We start from the raw sequence: 12263 nt of genomic DNA on the forward strand, positions 1-12263 counted from the left end.
GATTGACATAAAGGGAAGGAAGATGAGAGAGAGAGAGAGCAGCCTGTTCCAGGGTTTAATGCTTCAGATTGTTTGTGCCGAGTGAACAAACACATATTGTAGTGCGGTACAGTGAGAGCCTCACCCTTATGTCTCTCTCTGCTGAGCACCTAAATCAAAAACATTCTGACTGTCGTGGAGGTGTGTCTGTGCACTGGGACATAACAGCGGAGGGGAACACAATTAGAACATGATCTCGCATACAGTGCTTTAATACTAGGAATAAATGGTCCACTGAGATTATGTAAGATTTATTGTCTAAAATCTATAGACCTGTCACAAAAAGAGTAGGCATATTCTTCTATCAGGCTCGGACAGGCAAGTCACTCAGGCACAGGACCTACTCCAGGAGTAAAGGCGTCTGCATGCTTCCCAGCCGAAATAGTTTGGCACAGTTAGTCCATATATTGTGACGTTTTTGTTGGTTTCGGACTTCGGTGAGGGAGCCGAAGTCCACACCCTTTCATTGGTGATTAGTCAACAGTAGGGATTCTTCAATAAAGTCTTTGTTATCATTCAATGAGAGACGACTTGTCATGCACATTTCTTATTTTCATTGAAAAATACTGCACCAAACTTAGTTAGATGTAAAATTGCACGACCAAGATCTCTCCGGCAAAAACCTCAAAATTAACGATTGATTTCATGAGTTATCTTAGATTAATGACTATTTTGAGAAAGTGTATACAGCCTTTGGCGTCTCAAAAAGGACTACTCAAAGTACTATTGAGGCTTTTTAATTGTTTTTCAAGCGAAGGTCTTTTAAGGGAGTATGCGAGCACACTCGTTCCGTTTGGTGCCAGCCGAATTGAAGCATGCTGACGCCTTAAGCCTATGTGGTTAAAAACCTGATGAAAGGGTTTCTACTAGTGCACAGGTGGTAGGCTACCCGTACTGACATTCTTCTCAGCAGCTAGGCCTATGCCCAGTCTGGGTCCCCCCTACATAAATCCTGGTTGGGTGCTGTCTATAATCATTCCCTCTTTTGTTAAGCTAAGGAACAGAGTGGTGAATGAATGGGTTTGCATCCCAAATGGCACCCTATTCCCTTTATAATGCACTACTTTTGACCAGGGCCCATGGGGCTCAGGTCAAAAGTATTGCACTATATAGGGAATAGGGTGCCATTTTGGATGCAGTCAGAGAAGCATTCTGCATGGCTAATGAAAGGCACAGCAAGGCAAGATTGTGGAGTCTGAATAAAAGAGCTTCTTAGCAAAACAACAATGCCGGTGAGATCAGCAAATTGAAACTCACCAAGGCCAGTAGCAGTCAAGAGCAATGCATCTCAGTGTAGTGCAGCTGAAAAGACAAACCTCGGGAAATGTAGCACTACTAACTCAACTAGGATAAGCCAAATCCAGCTATCAATTAGACCATTTTCCTAATTTGTTACATCCTGTGAATTATGGTAACTTTTTTCAGTATGTAGGCATGAGGAAAATCAAAGCTTTTAATCCATTGCTGTCACTTTGGGTGAGAAAAGAAAATGAGAGAAATACAATTGCATCAGCAACAGAACTGGAATATTATTTATCTTGCACCTGCACATAAACATAAACATTCTCTCCACAAGATAAGAACTCAAATCGCAGCATGGCACAGCAGGGAGATTAGAAAACAGAATGTTAATGTGGGCCACCTTCAGAGAACAAGAACATACATTCCATTTGCTGTTGTCTGAGAGACTATGAGAAAGGAGTGCTGCCAGAAAGGGCACACAGTCTGTCAGGCGTGAGAATAAAGGCTTTTCAGTTCACACACAGAAGACATCTCAGATTGGTGCAGTGTACATTCAGCATTATCAATGGCCTCCTTGAGCGTCTTTCCTCAATGGACAATGCAATAAGCGTTATACGGTTAGCTGGGACTCAAATGGAAAACCTAGGCTAGATCATTTACATGTGGCCTACAACAGTATTCCCATGTTGACACCGTGGAAGGGGGCACCTCCTTACAACTTTCAAGAAACACATACAAATACACACAACACTAAATACATTATCAATGGTGGAGACTCAACTGGTTTTATGACAACAAATATCCACACACTATGATGTTCTTAAGCAAATAAAAACGCCACGGAATCTGAATGGGCAGTTGGTGGAACGTTGCCCTGCTAAATCACTCCATAGGATTCACGTGGAGCCTGCCATACCTGTAGTCTACTCTATATGGTTAGACAATTATGAAGGGGAAGCGCTCTGTCATAACGACAACCAAAGTGTCTGACAGAGGGCAAGTACAGACAAGCCAGTCCTCCACAAGCCCAGTCTCTCTCAGTGGTGTGATTCGAATCTGAAGTCACACTCTCACACTACTCCTCCTAGCCAACAAACGATCCAAGAAAACACCAAGAGGTTACATGGCAGGAATGTCTAGCCAGGACTGAGATGGCAGAGCAGACCGGCATGTGACTCTATTACAAAGCGCAAATGTCTAAAACAGATGTGCCTATGAGGAGTCCAGTGCTAAGGCAGTAGTTTCCTAGTGCTATCAACTAGGCTAGGTCTAAGATAATAGGGAGCCATTTTTAGTCTGAAGTTGTTCATGGTGCAGGAAGAGAAAGATAAATGTGAGTGTCAGCTAGCTACAGCATTACTAGCCAACACCCAGCATAGCAACAGATGACTGCACACCTGGATCAGCAGTTAAGTGGATCAAGTTGAAAGGCGTTCCAAATGGCACCCTATTCCCTTATAGTACACAACTTTTGACATAAGGCTCTGGTCAAAAAACGTGCACCATAATATAGGGAATAGGGTGCTATTTGAGACGTAGCCATAGCGCTGGGTTTGGGTTGAGGAGGATTCCTGTACAGTGAGAGTGCAGCTAGATGATGATTACTTCCAAGGATCAGATGGAAATGGTGGGGTTTATGGAAACATTCCAGCAGGGATTTCATCCTATGATGAAAAGTCCTTGGTGTGCTTACTTTCAATGAAAAGTAAACAAGCTAAGAGAATGGAAAATCTATGCCCTCGTCTGGCCCTACCTACATTGACTGTTATTTCTCACTGTACACAAAGAACTGGATGGTTGTACAGTAGAGGCGGCAAACGTTAGCTACTGTTTTCTCTCTCAGCCAATGACAGGAGTTTGTCAGCCAGTAGCCAGCAGATCTAACCCGCTTGCTTACAGCTGCACTAGGGTCGGACAGCATTACTGTGTATATTAAGACACAGCAGAGCCGGCGTGGGGGCGAAAAATATATATTAGCATTACTTTAAATGACAGGTATGTACAATCCTGTACTCTGGTTGTGTAAATTGCTGTTTTCACCCAACTCTGTACTTAATCCACCACGGGTCTTGTGTTCTTGCCCCCACCCTCTGTACTCTGAAACATGGATGTTCGGAACGAGGTATCTCCATTTTAAACAAAAGTCTCTCCTTAACTCTATTCTAAGAACAAACCGTTCTTAGTACTCACAAGAGAACAGGATATTTGGCCACCTCATCCAGTAGATATCGGTTAGGTTCGACACGTCGAGACAGTTGTGGTGGATTAAAGAAATGTAACAACGTTGGGCTAGATAAGGCAAGCCCCAACTCAGAATCATTGAGCTCACTATATCAACTCTATACTTCAGTATAGAGATAAAGTGGAGTCGCAATTCAATGGCTCAGACACGAGACGTATGTGGCGGGGACTACAGACAATCACGGACTACAAAAGGAAAACCAGCCACGTCGCCGAGACCGACGTCTTGCTTCTGGACAGGCTAAACACATTCTTTGCACGCTTTGAGGATAACACTGTGCCACCGACACGGCCCGCTACCAAGGGCTGTGAGCTCTCCTCCGTGGCGACGTGAGTAAAACATTGAAACATGTTAACCCTTGCAAGGCTGCCGGTCCAGACTAGAGGTCGACGGATTATTATTTTTCAACGCCGTAACCAATTATTGGAGGACCAAAAAAAGCAGATACCGATTAAATCGGCCGATTTTTACGTATATATATTTGTAATAATGACAATTACAACAATACTGAATGAACACTTATTTTTAACTTAATATATAATTAATAAAAATCTATTTAGTCTAGAATAAATAATGAAACATGTTCAATTTGGTTTAAATAATGCAAAAACACAGTGTTGGAGAAGTAAAAGTGCAATATGAGCCATGTAAAAAAAGCTAACGTTTAAGTTACTTGCTCAGGACATGAGAACATATGAAAGCTGGTGGTTAAGAAGTTTTAGGTTGTAGTTATTATAGGACTCTCTCTCTCTCTATACCATTTGAATTTCATATACCTTTGACTTCTGGATGTTCTTATAGGCACTATAGTATTGCCAGCCTAATCTCGGGAGGTGATAGGCTTGAAGTCAAACAGCGCTGTGCTTCAAGCATTGCGAAGAGCTGCTGGCAAATGCAGAAAAGTGCTGTTTGAATGAATGCTTACGAGCCTGCTGCTGCCTACCACTGCTCTATCAAATCATAGACTTAATTATAATATAATAAACACAGAAATACGAGCCATAGGTCATTAATATGGTCAAATTCGGAAACTATAATTTCGAAACAAAACATTTATTCTTTCAGTGAAATACAGAACCGTTACGTATTTTATCGACCGGGTGGCATCCATAAGTCTAAATATTGCTGTTACATTACACAACCTTCAATGTTGTCATAATTATATAAAGTTCTGGCAAATTAATTAGTCTTTGCAAGGAAAAAATGGTCTTCACACGGTTCGCAACGAGTCAAACTGCTGCATTTACCCTGACTCTGCTTGCACAGAACGCAAGAGAAGTGACAATTTCCCTAGTTAATATTGCCTGCTAACATGCCTTCTAAATATGCAGGTTTAAAAAAAATGTCCTTGTGTATTGATTTTAAGAAAGGTATTGATGTTTATGGTTAGGTACATTGGTGCAACGACAGTGCTTTTTTCAAGAAAGCGCTTGTTAAATCATCCCCGTTTGGCGAAGTAGACTGTGATTCGATAAATTAACAGGCTCCACACTGATTGCAACGCAGGATAAGCTAGTTAAACTAGTAATATCATCAACCATGATTAGTTAACTAGTGATTGTGAATATTGATTGTTTTTTATTAAATAAGTTTAATGCTAGCTAGCAACTTACCTTGGCTCCTTGCTGCACTCACGTAACAGGTGGTCAGCCTGCCACGCAGTCTCCTCGTGGAGTGCAATGTAATCAGCGTCCAAAAATGCCGATTACCGATTGTTATGAAAACTTGAAATCGGCCATGCCGATTAAATCGGTCGACCTCTAGCCCAGACTGCATCCCTGAGTCGTCTCCTCAGAGCATCCGCAGACCAGCTGGCTGGTGTGTTTACAGGCATATTCAATCTCCCTATCCCAGTCTGCTGTCCCCACATGCGTCAAGATGGCCACCATTGTCCCTGTACCCAAGAAGGCAAAGGTAACTGAACTGAATGACTATCGCCCTGCAGCACTCACTGCTGTAATCATTATTATTATATCACCTCCACCTTACCTGTCACCCTAGACCCACTTCAATTTTCTTACCGCTCCAATAGGGCCACAGACGATGCAATTGCCATCACACTGCCCTATCCCATCTGGACAAGGGGAATACTTATGTAAGAATGCTGTTTAGTGACTATAGCTCAGTATTCAATACCATAGTACCCTCCAAGCTCATCATTAAGCTCGAGGCCCTGGGTCTGAACCCCACCCAGTGCAACTGGGCCCCCAGGCAGGAAACATCACCTCCACTCCGCTGATCCTCAACACTGGGGCCCCACAATGGGCCACCCACACAGACAGCGCGGTGAAGGCGCGACAGAGCCTCTTCAACCTCAGGAGACCAAATAAAATGTGTGTCAAAATGCTTGTCATCTAAAACCCTCACAAATTTTTACAGATGCACAATTTAAGGCCAAAAAGATCAAAGGACATCAACCACCTGAGCCACTGCCTGTTCACCCTGCTATCCTCCAGAAGGCGAAGTCAGTACAGGTGCATCAAAGCTGGGACCGAGAGACTGAAAAACATCTTCTATCTCAAGGCCATCAGACTGTTAAACAGCCATCACTAAGACATTAGAGGCTGCTGCCTATAGGCATAGACTATGAATCACTGGTCACTTTAAGGAATGGAACACACTTAATAATGTTTACATATCTGGCATTACTCTTCTCATATGTATATACTGTTTTTCAAAACTATTCTACTGTATCTTAGTCCGTTCCGCTATGCCATCGCTCGTCCATATGTATATCGTCTTCATTCAGTCATACTTAGATGTGTGTATTGGGCATACGTTGTTTAATTTGTTAGATATTACTGCACTGTCGGAGATAGAAGCACAAGCATTTCTCTACAACCGCAATAACATCTGTTAATCACGTATATGTGACTGATAAAATTTGATGTTGACATCTCCTCTCAGTACAATAAAGTTTTAGATCAAGTATAACCAGATTTGGTGATTTGTTCTGGCTCTCATTTGTTAAATCAAAATATCTACCCACAGGTGGGAGATATGGCTTAGAAAACTTACCTCAACCCAATGGAGTGGTGGTGCCTGGAGAAGTGGGTTTACACTAATTTTGCAAAAAATATATAAAAATGTCCCACCCGGCAAAGGGGCCTTTAGGTTATGTACAGCAACCCCAGATGTAAACTAGTAAATAATGGATACTTCTCAAAGTATTGAGCTTTTAAGAGGAGTAAAACAAGGCTGTCTATTGTCTCCTTATTTATTTATTATGGCCATTGAGCTATTAAAATGAGATCCAACAAGAACATCAAGGGGTTAGAAATCCAGAAGATAAAAACAAGTGTCAATGTATGCTGATGACTATTTTTTTCTTAAGTCCGCAATCTGGACACCTGTACAGTCTCATTGAAGATCTTGATCACTTTTCTAGCCTACCTGGACTAAAACCTAATTATGACAAGTGTACCTTATTACGTATTGGATCCTTAAAAATACTAAATTAACACTACCTTGTAGCTTACCAATAAAATGGGCGGATGGTGAAGTAGACATACTTGGTATTCACATCTCAAAAAAATATAAATTAACTTTCCACAATCAATTTCAATAGAAAGTTAGCAAATATATTTAAGATTTTGCAACCATGGAGAGGTAAATAGTTGTCTATTTATGGAAACATCACATTGATTTAACTCTTTGGTCCTATCAGTTTACTTACTAATGGGCCGCCTACTCCACAGATGACTCGTTTTTTAAATCATATGAGCAAAAGACTTCACTTTATTTGTAATGCTAAGCCAGACAAAATTAAACATTCCTGTTTATATAATGAATATGAGTTTGGGGGGCTAAAACTATTAAATATTAAAGCTTTAAACCTCTCACTAAAAGGTTCACTCATACATAAGTTATACTTAAACCCAAAATGGTTCTCCAGTAGACTAAGGCTCATCCTTTGTTAAAAAATTGCCTTTTTGCCTTCATACAGATTACAACTTCTAATTTCCGACTAATTGAAAATTTTGTTTAAAGTATCGCCCTTTCTTAAACAAGCCAAACTTAAAACCAAATGCAGCATTACCACAAAAATGGAGGTAAGTGGAAAAAGGAGAAGGTAGGGAACTTGTTTGCCTGCCATATTTTAAAGATAGAAATTGGATGAAAATAATTGGCATGAATTGAGATATATACACCAGTTTAATTTGAGGACAAAAATGTTGACAGCTGCATCATACAGGTTGCAAAATAGATGGGAAGAGATTTTCAAAGTACCGATTCTATGGCACATGGTTTATGAACTGGTACAAAACTACACTTGATTCAACACTTCGAGTTTCTCTATTAGTTATTATATACAATTCTTGCCACCAACAGAATGATATATATACAGGGCATATATGGTTAAATGGTTATGGAAAGGTTAAAAAATAATAATAATCACAACATGCACTTAAAATTAACCTTACAAATAGCAGTGTTGGACGATTTGGAAAGCCATAGTCAGTCAATAAATAATATAATAATACTTGTAGGAAAGGTTTATCTTTAGCTTACAATCTGTGGATACTACACGATTAGAAATGTTAAAAATGTATGTAAAACATCACAGTACAATTGAAAAATTTGGCACATGGAGACCAAACAAAGATGGTCTATAGCGATAGGTGGGATGGGCCAAGAGTGGTTTAGGGTTAGGATTAAATTGCTTATGTTTGGTAATGTATTATTCTTATGTGATTGCTTTATATAAAAGTTATACACTTAGGTTGGAGTCATTAAAACTCGTTTTTCAACCACTCCACAAATGTCTTGTTAACAAACTACAGTTTTGGAAAGTCGGTTAAGACATCTACTTTGTGCATGACACAAGTAATTTTTACAACAATTGTTTACAGACAGATTATTTCACTGATAATTCATTTTTCACAATTCCAGTGGGTCAGAAGTTTACATACACTAAGCTCACTGTGCCTTTAAACAGCTTGGAAAGTTACAGAAAATTATGTCATGGCTTTAGAAGCTTCTGATAGGATAATTGACATAATTTGAGTCAATTGGAGGTGTACCTGTGGATGTATTTCAAGGCCTACCTTCAAACTCAGTGCCTCTTTGCTTGGCATCATGGGAAAATCAAAAGAAATCAGCCAAGGCCTCAGAGAAAAATTGTAGACATGTCTGGTTCATCCTTGGGAGCAATTTCCGAAAGCCTGAAGGTACCATGTTCATCTGTACAAACAATAGTAAGCAAGTATAAACACCATGGGCCGACGCAGCCGTCATACCGCTCAGGAAGGAGACGCATTCTTTCTCCTAGAGATGAACGTACTTTGGTGTGAAAAGTGCAAATCAATCCCAGAACAACAGCAAAGGACCTTGTGGAGATGCTGGAGGAAAAAGGTACAAAATTATCTATATCCACAGTAAAGCGAGTCCTATATCGACATAACCTGAAAGGCCGCTCAGCAAGGAAGCAACTGCTCCAAAACCATCATAAAATAGCCAGACTACGGTTTTCAACCGGGACAAAGATCATACTTTTTTGGAGAAATGTCCTCTGGTCTGATGAAACAAAAATAGAACGGTTTGGCCACAATGACCATCGTTATGTTAGGAGGAGAAAGGGGGAGGCTTGGAAGCTGAAGAACACCATTCCAACCATGAAGCAAGGGGGTGGAAGCATCATGCTGTGGGGTTGCTTTGCTGCAGGAGGGACTGGTGCACTTCACAAAATAGATGGAAAAGTATGTGGATATATTGAAGCAACATCAAGACATCAGTCAGGAAGTTAAAGCTTGGTCGCAAATGGGTCTTGGAAATGGACAAAGACCCCAAGCATACTTCCAAAGTTGTGGAAAAATGGCTTAAGGACAACAAAGTCAAGGTATTGGAGTGGCTATCACAAAGCCCCGACCTCAATCATACAGAAAACTTGTGGGCAGAACTGAAAAAGCATGTGCGAGCAAGGAGGCCTACAAACCTGACTCCGTTACACCAGCTCTGTCAGGAGGAATGGACCAAAATTCACCCAACTTATTGTGGGAAGCTTGTGGAAGGCTAAAAAACAAAAAACATTTAACCCAAGTTAAACAATTTAAAGACAATGCTACCAAATACTAATTGAGTGTATGTAAACTTCTGACACACTGGGAATGTGATGAAAGAAATCAAATCTGAAATAAATCACTATTATTATTCTGACATTTCACATTCTTAAAATAAAGTGGTGATCCTAACTGAACTAAGACAGGAAATTTTTACTAGGATTAAATGTCAGGAATTGTGAAAAACTGAGTTTAAATGTATTTGGCTAAGGTGTATGTAAACTTTTGACTTACAACTGTATATGTAGAAGAAATGCTGTAAAAAAACAAGATATGTGTCCTCCTCCGAAGAAATAAGTAAGGCGCCTTGTGTGAAAGATGACAAACAGTGACATAAACTCTGAATTACCTAAAATGATAAATCCCATATTGATCTTTCACACAATCAGGCCAACCGGTGTGAAATGGCTAACTAGTTAGCAGTGCGCGCTAGTAGTGTTTCAATCGGTGACGTCACTCGCGCTGAGACATTGAAGTAGTTGTTTCACTAGCTCGACAAAGACCGCATCAGTTGTGGATGTGTTCAGAGGGTCCCTGGTTCGATCCCAGGTTGGGATGGAAGCAATACTGTTACACAAGCTGTACTGTGCAAGTAGGCTAATAGTAGGTCTACTATTGAAACAGTTAAATGAAGCTGCCAACTCAGTAATTCACAGGTTTCACCCCCTTTTTAATGTTTTTGCTCTCAAAGTCAAACTAATAGAACAATAAAATGTGATGTTCTAAGTCCATAAGAACACTTAAAACCCACCAGGAGACCACTTTTGAGGTCTGGGAAAATTCTAAGAAATTTTGTTTTTTGTGTAGTTACCCTTTAATTCATGTACAGAGGGCACCTAGCACTGTTGTTTGGTTAGCGGTGTTTCTGTAGCACATGAGATGGACTTTCCAAAACAAATGGCTTTCCTGTTCCTTGATTGATTGAAACCTGGACAATTTACTACATATTATGAGACATGTCTTACCTTGCTTCAAAGTAACCTATAGCCAAAATCCCAATAATTTTATTGACTTCCTCATACGCGTTCTTCTATTGGTTCTTTCAACTTTCTTTCATTGTCTAGCAGCCAAAGGTATTATCCTACTCATATTAACAACACATGATAGTTGTTGCATCTTTAGATCTCCCCTCTTTCTACATTTCAAACAGATATTTTAATCTGTCCATGAAACCAACATGCATTTGCTGTGCACATTTTAGAACATTGTTCTCCACAAGTGTGTATTTTGCATTTGTGAAATTATTTAGGATGTAATATGAAAGTAGAGGAGTTTATGTTTATAGAAAAGTACCACAATTCAGAATCAATTCAAGTTTAGATGGAGTATTTGGCTGTTGTAGCTTCCAGAGCCAATTCGCCCTTTAAACAGAACATGCAAGGTCCTTGGACTAAGGAGTAATGTTAGGCTCCTTTCGGCCAATATTGGGCTCGTCCGACCCTAGTGCAGCTGTAAGTAAGCTGATCAGATCAGCTGGATAGTCAGCCAGGTACTGTTCATTTGAAGAACTCATCTGGAAACTGACTGGTGGTGGACTTGAAACAAATTAACTTAAAACTATATCAGCTATCTTGAAAGTTCTCCTTCAACCATTGTGTGACTAAAAATGTAACTAGCTACAGTAACTTAAGTGTTTAATTAACGGGGGTTGTTTGAAGTATCTGGTGAGGTGTGAGTTTTGTTTGTTGTCCACATATGTAACCGTTACTTTCTGAAGTTCCTTGGCTGGCTACAGGAAAAAGTTTGCATGCAGTTTAGCTAACTAGCGATGAATTATGAATTCATAGCAAACACTTGTGCATATCATCGATGAACAAACAGCTTATTAGCTATGGAAGTTGCTAGTTAGTTAGCTAAGCTAAGTAGCTAACCAGTTAGCTAATGCAGTTTACGTGATTAGCCAGCAAGTTAGCTAACTGACGTTATTTAGTGACATAAAAAGCTAAACTGAAATACAGTGCCGTCTCAACGCAACCTACAGTACCAGACGCATGATTAACTCCAGACTATTTCCAAACACTGTAGTTAGCTAGTTAACATGAAACCTATCCGGCTGGATAGGAAAAGTAGCTTGACAACTACTAACGTTAGCTAGCAACAGCTCCTTGCTCTCAAAAAAACAACCTGAACCGTGTTTACCTTGCCTGGAAGCCTTTTCAATCCTCAGAGATCAATATGAACTTTCCATGGACCAAAGTACAACTGCACAGTCTTGCGCAATTGAACTGTAATGAGTTCAACAGCCCGGTTTCAGAATGTATTTAATGCCGAGTTTTAGTTTGCTTGTTAGCTGCCGCTAGCTGATTCCACCACCAGGCAACAGCTCCACCGTCCAGCCCATCGAGTCGAATACGTGTAGCCTACACAAATCTACAGTCTGCTCGTGCCAACAAAAGGGCAGCTCCAATGTTTACATCCACTGTACAGAGCATGCGTCTCAAAAACCTAACAACTGAAAAATAGTACGCTACTGCCATCTACTGTTTATTTTATTGCCTTACACTTAGCTACATGAACTTCTTTAACTCTTTGGCCTCTTCATAAACTCCATTAGCTAGCCCTATAGGTTTTTGAAAAATGATGCAAGTTCATGTCAACCATTTCTTATCAGCACACGAGCTAAAACACTATCAGATAATATAGTAGACCCATTGGATAATTCTGTATCAGTTTTAATCTCA

General features: G+C 40.2%; 1 protein-coding gene across 1 annotated transcript in view; it reads right to left on the reverse strand.

The window, feature by feature from the left end:
• Window positions 1–11942, reverse strand: part of LOC129855444 (ecotropic viral integration site 5 protein homolog) — a 100971-nt gene extending 89029 nt beyond the window's left edge. Inside the window, exon 1 of the mRNA XM_055923106.1 lies at window positions 11722–11942. The gene's annotated coding sequence lies outside the window, so the exon portion shown is untranslated. The remainder of the gene's footprint in view (window positions 1–11721) is intronic.
• Between the last annotated feature and the right edge of the window lie 321 nt (window positions 11943–12263).

Source organism: Salvelinus fontinalis, chromosome 5 (genome assembly GCF_029448725.1).
Source record: "Salvelinus fontinalis isolate EN_2023a chromosome 5, ASM2944872v1, whole genome shotgun sequence".
NCBI lineage: Eukaryota > Metazoa > Chordata > Actinopteri > Salmoniformes > Salmonidae > Salvelinus > Salvelinus fontinalis.